This window comes from Peromyscus californicus, unplaced genomic scaffold (assembly GCF_007827085.1).
Source record: "Peromyscus californicus insignis strain IS unplaced genomic scaffold, ASM782708v3 Scaffold_6__1_contigs__length_162567912, whole genome shotgun sequence".
Classification (NCBI taxonomy): domain Eukaryota; kingdom Metazoa; phylum Chordata; class Mammalia; order Rodentia; family Cricetidae; genus Peromyscus; species Peromyscus californicus.
In genome coordinates, this window is record NW_026294584.1 from 93,885,649 (window position 1) to 93,891,259 (window position 5,611).

The 5,611-nt window shown below is 36.0% G+C and overlaps 1 pseudogene; it reads right to left on the bottom strand.

Moving 5' to 3' along the window:
- Positions 1–4,514: 4,514 nt before the first annotated feature.
- On the bottom strand, positions 4,515–4,911 carry LOC128100081 (60S ribosomal protein L22-like; annotated as a pseudogene).
- Between the last annotated feature and the right edge of the window lie 700 nt (positions 4,912–5,611).

Consider the following 5,611-nt stretch of genomic DNA (forward strand, 5'->3'; position numbering starts at 1 on the left):
ACAATCCACACTTTATGCTATAAATCTCTGTGCTTTATTTTGTTAACTAGGCAAAATCAAGCAAAAATATACACTGATGTATTTTGCTTCTGGACATCTTTGAGTGGTACTTTATAGAATTTGCACAATACTCACTTGGTTTCATAATTGAGTTTTTAAATGAATTAGTCCAATAAAACAATTAAAACCCAGAAAGACTTCCTGGGTTACTTAATCCAAGTCCTTCCTCACACTAAATAAAGTTTCCAGAGAATGAGATAAGTACTGCCCATAGATAATGTGCTGAAGATGTCAAGACTGACAGGGAGAATGGGGATTCCAAAGCACACTGATTCAATTTATAAAATACATTACAGTTTTGAGTACTTGGACGGAAACATAATACTCTAGTATATCAGTAGCTTCTCTTGTTGAAGTGACCAAGAACCTGACAAGCAGGAATTTAGGAAAGGAAGGATTGGTTTTGGTTTACAATTTAAGGAGTACAATCCTCAGGGCATGGAAAGCCTTGGGGGCAGGATTGAACTACATTTGTGGTTGTGGAGCATAAGGCAGCTTATTCACATGTGGGTGCGACAGGAAGTAGAGTGATAAAGGACAGTGGGCCTAGGCTGTAAATCTCAAGCCTCACACTCCTGCCCCAGCCCCAAATGCATACATACATTCCAGCATCCTACTTCCTGTAGCTGTGCCTCACTTCCTAAATGTTCCATAAAGGCCCAGATAGTGCCACCAGCTTAGAGAAACAAGTGTTCAAACACAGGAGCCTTCTAGGGAACATTTCCATCCAGGCCATAACATGCAGTAATATAGAGATGATGAAAGGTGACATCTTTGAAGAACACATGTTTGTGAAATTTAATACCATTATAAATTTATGTGGGAAGCCAAGGAACCCAAAGGACAGGACAAGTAAAATATTTACATTTTTCTTTTTGGAAAAGATTTGTTTTAACACTGTTCTGGCCTTGGCTAGTGAATGGAACTTCACATCATCCCACAAGACACTTAGATTGTCTGTTGGGGCCCTGATCCACAGTGCCTACTCTCTATGCATCCATTGATGCTGTAGAAGCCTTAGCATCTATGTCTGCATTCTCTGTGCTGGGCTGCTTCTTTCATACATCTAGCACACAACTGTTAAAGAAAGCTCAAAGAGCAAGAAAAAGAGAATTAGGATGCTGTGTACGATAATAATAAAGTAGGAATATTTTCTTATGGCTTCCGATTTAGGAGTAAATATTTATTTGATACTAAAACTTTTAAATTGTAAACATTCAGAAGTCTTAGAGATTTCTCAGGTTGTAAGTACCTCTGCTATTCATAAAATAAATAAATGTTTATAATTTGTCCAGGATTCCTATCATGTTGATTTGAGTATTGCTATAGGGTATAACTTCTTAACTTTATGAACTTCAGTATATTGTGTATAAATATAAATGTATACATTAAATTATAGTAAATTATGCAATATGTGACTTATTTCAGGTAAAATGGTATAGGGTATCATTTTCTCCACACTATCTTAGTAATCATTCCATCTGCTAAGGACAATCCTTCAACTAGCCTCAGATTTTAAAATTTCAGCTAAGAAGGCATATGCATTAAGCTGTCCAAGAATCATGCATTAATGGACTGAAACAGACCACAGTTCTTCATGTCCTAGCACTTTCTGAAATACACATAATGGATGCTAAGTCTACAAAACCAGCCTCTGACCCAAATAAACTCAAAGCATACATCCTAGTGGAAATTTCCATTAAAATAAACAGCAATGCAGACAAAAAATGCACCTTTTTTAACTTTAAATAAATTATGGCATAGTGTCATATTCATAGTTGGATAATTACATGGACAAAATGCACTTTACCAAGAAAAAATGTGTGCATAATGAAATAAAGTACAAATGCCCCTGTTTTGTTGAGGTATTCAACTCCCTAAAGACTGAACAATGTCATCTCTGTATATAGCATTTTCATAGGCTCTAATAAAATTGCTGTAATATTCACTGACAGCAATATTCAAATTAACACCATGGTGTTTATATTTATTTTAAAAAATAATTACAGTTTTTACCCCATTTTAAGTGTCAAATGCAGCATCATTTTTTAAATGGTTGTGGATGCTATATATGCACTACACATGTGTGTGGGTGTGCTCTTTAGGACCAGAGAAGGACATCAGGTACTGAAAACTCTCACTCTATATTATCTTCTACCTTTGAGTCAGGTTCTCTCATTCATACAGCTAGGCTAACGGTTAGGAAGCCTGATCAATCCTCTTGTCTGCCCATTCTCTTACCCTGTACCACTGGGTTTACAGTAGCAAGTGCTCACACGTGGGTATATATGTGAATTCTGGCATTTGAACTCAGGTTCTTAATGCTTATATAACAAGTGTACAGTGTCTTTGTAAAATATCTGACAAAGCAACTTAATGGAGTAAAGGTTTGTTTTACCTTATAAGTCCAAGTTTAAATCCATCATAGCAAGGAAATCACAGTGGCAGAAATTTGATAGAAATGATCACATTGCATCCATAGTCAAGAGCAGAGAACAGCAAACTCATGTATTAGGTCAAGTCAGTGCGCAGTTTCCTCTTTCCATGTCACTCAGTCCAGGGCCCAACTGATGAAACGATGATGTCCCCATTCAGGGTGGATTCTCCCACCTCAATGCAATTAAGAATATCTCACAAACACATATGTGACCACAGGTCAATCTAATCCATAGATAATTTCTTAGAAAGAGACAGTTTCTAGAATGTGTTGGGTTTTCAATCACCTGTACCATTAAGTCATCTTTCTGACTTCAATTATCATGGGTTTTTTGTTCATTTACTTTGTTTTGTTTTGCAATAGCACAGAAATCAATAAAGGTTTTATTTGTCCAAATTTTTATAAGAAAATAATAACAAATAGAAAAACATCATTGTTTTCTTCCATAGTCACTGAATTCTAGATGTCTTTACTTGCAGAATCTGACTTCAATAATTAACAGCAATTACTGTACCATTGATTTGGTGGCTTCTGGTGCTTTTGCATATATTTTCTAATGAATCTTCCTACCATGACACTGGTGGCTTGATTCCCATCGTAGTGAAAAGGAAACCAAAGAATTGGGCTTATTGATTCACCATTGTTTCCTGGTAGGTGAAAGCAGGCATCACTCATGACCATTTGGATACTCAAATGTCTGCAGTACATTTACCATATAAATTATAGTGCCTCTTTGTAAACACTAATTAAACTAATAATTCTCTCAATTTTATGTTGTTCAAGTCTCCTTTTTTCCACGTACTTATAAAAGACGCTTTCTGAAGAGCTAGAACTTATTTTGCAGCAAGAAAAATCAATACTTACAATAATTATTGCTAAAATTCATTAATGCAATTATTTAAATCATTTGGTTTGTTTTTGCATCAAATATTGTCACTTACAAAACATTCTATACATAAAATGTGTGATTATTTTTTACTTTCTCCTCACCCTCCTCAAGTTTTTTTTCTTGAAAATTCTTTTTAACAGTGGTCATCATGACACATGGCTGTAACCCTGTCCCTTAGAAAATACAGTCAGGAGAATCCCAAGTTAGACATTAGCCTGAGCTGTGAGACTGCCTCAAAAGACTTTTCAAGGTGAAAATTAGTTTTCATGAAGTCTTAAGTCAGATATCTAGGCACTGAACATTGATGCATCTTTTAGACATGATTTTTGATAAGCGATTTATGTTTATTAATTAACAATTTTTTTCATTACTTTTTCAGTTAATACATATCATAATTCAAATACTCAAGTGATTCATTGCAAATGATTTAGACTAATGTCTCCAAAAGTAAAGAAATATTGAATTGTTGATGTTTCTTAATAGGTTCCCTGTCAATGAAAGAAAATCAAAAGAAAAAAGAAAACAGTTTAATCAAATCACTGGTAATTAATCACTTCTTAAAGGAACAAAAAACATGTCAGGACTTTTTTTTTTTTTTTCATTTACTATTGATTTTCCTAAGTGGCTCTCAGCTGAGGGTAGGTTTTGAATTGCTAAGGAATATCTTGCAATGTCTAGACACATTTTTGTTCTTGTGAATGTTACTGATGACATTTACAAATAGGTAAAGCTAGTGATAATTGTAAACATTACATAATGCACAGAAAGTCTCAAAATAAAATTTTATCCAGCCTTAAATTGCGATAGTACAATCTATGTGTGGATATTAGTGACTATAACAAGTATAGACACAACAAAAGGCAACTGTCTCAGACCGAAGAAAACATCACTTCGACTAGATTATAAGGTATCCTTGCTTTCCTTTCTCTCATATCTGATCTCCAGTGGAGTTAGTTTCAGTGTCTTTGAATGCCTTATGTTCTAACTCCATCAATTACAACCTAACCACACAACTTCTGCTAGAGCCAGCCACTTCTTGGTTTTGTACATCAATTCCATTCTTTTCTCTTTGTTTCGTTCCTGAATTTTATTCATGAATTAACACAAAACATTCCAGACCAATGTGTCTTAATCCTCCTCCTCCTCCTCCTCTTTGTTCTGGTTAACATGGAAGTAGCACAGCTCAAACCTCTCTTGGCTGTTGGCGATAACACACAGCCAGTCTTGGAGATTGTTCTTCTCCAAATATTTGTTGGTGAGATATTTCTAATACATTTGAGAGAAAGGCATGTCAGAAGTAACAGTGATCTTGCTCTTGCTCGGTTTGATAGTCACAACTCCTCTGCCAAGATTGCCAGCTTTCCGGTTCACCTTGATTCTCTCCTGGAGGAGCTGCTCAAAATTGGCAGCATCCATGATTCCATTTTCTACAGGGTGCATACAATCAAGGGTGAACTTCAAAACCTTCTTCTTTTTGTTACCCCCCCCCACCCCCGCTTACCACAAGCTTTTTTATGGGCACCATGATAGCAGAGGAGGCAGAAAGGGAGGGGAGCCTCTTTTCTATTTTTCAATTTCTCTAGTATTTAGATTTTGGTAATGCCTATTTTGACATCCTGCAGGTCTGGAATATTCCTATTTCCTTTGTAAAGTTCTACTGGACTTCTTATCTCAAAGCTATGGAAACAGTCCCCTATATCCAAACAGAAGGCAGGGATTAATTTGCCCACCATAGTTTTGTCCCAGCCAGACCTCTAACCCACTGGAAAATGTCCCCCACACTGAGGGCTGATCTCTGTCATGCAGAATGTAGACTCAGATGTGAACTGCATTAGAAACATCCTGATAGGTGTACCAAGGGCATCTCAATCAATTTAACCAAATTCTAAACCACTCCAGTTTCCCTTTCAGCAGCAAAGGGTTGGGCTTAGTGCCTCCTGAGCTATCTAAAAGAGTTAATGCAATGACTGAGAATAAAGAATGCTTTCCCAGCCATCTAAATATGCCTCCATTCAGCTAAATTGACATCCCGAATCAATTACCACACACAGTGATAGACAAATAGATTAGTGCGACTAAATAATGAAATAAGAATAGGATGCAAACATGTACAGAAATGGTTTATGACAGGGATGGAATTACAAATCAACAGAGAAGGTGCTTGCAAATATCAAAATGCGCAAAAAGTGAATGAAATATTCAAACACATATTCTAAAATCAGAAA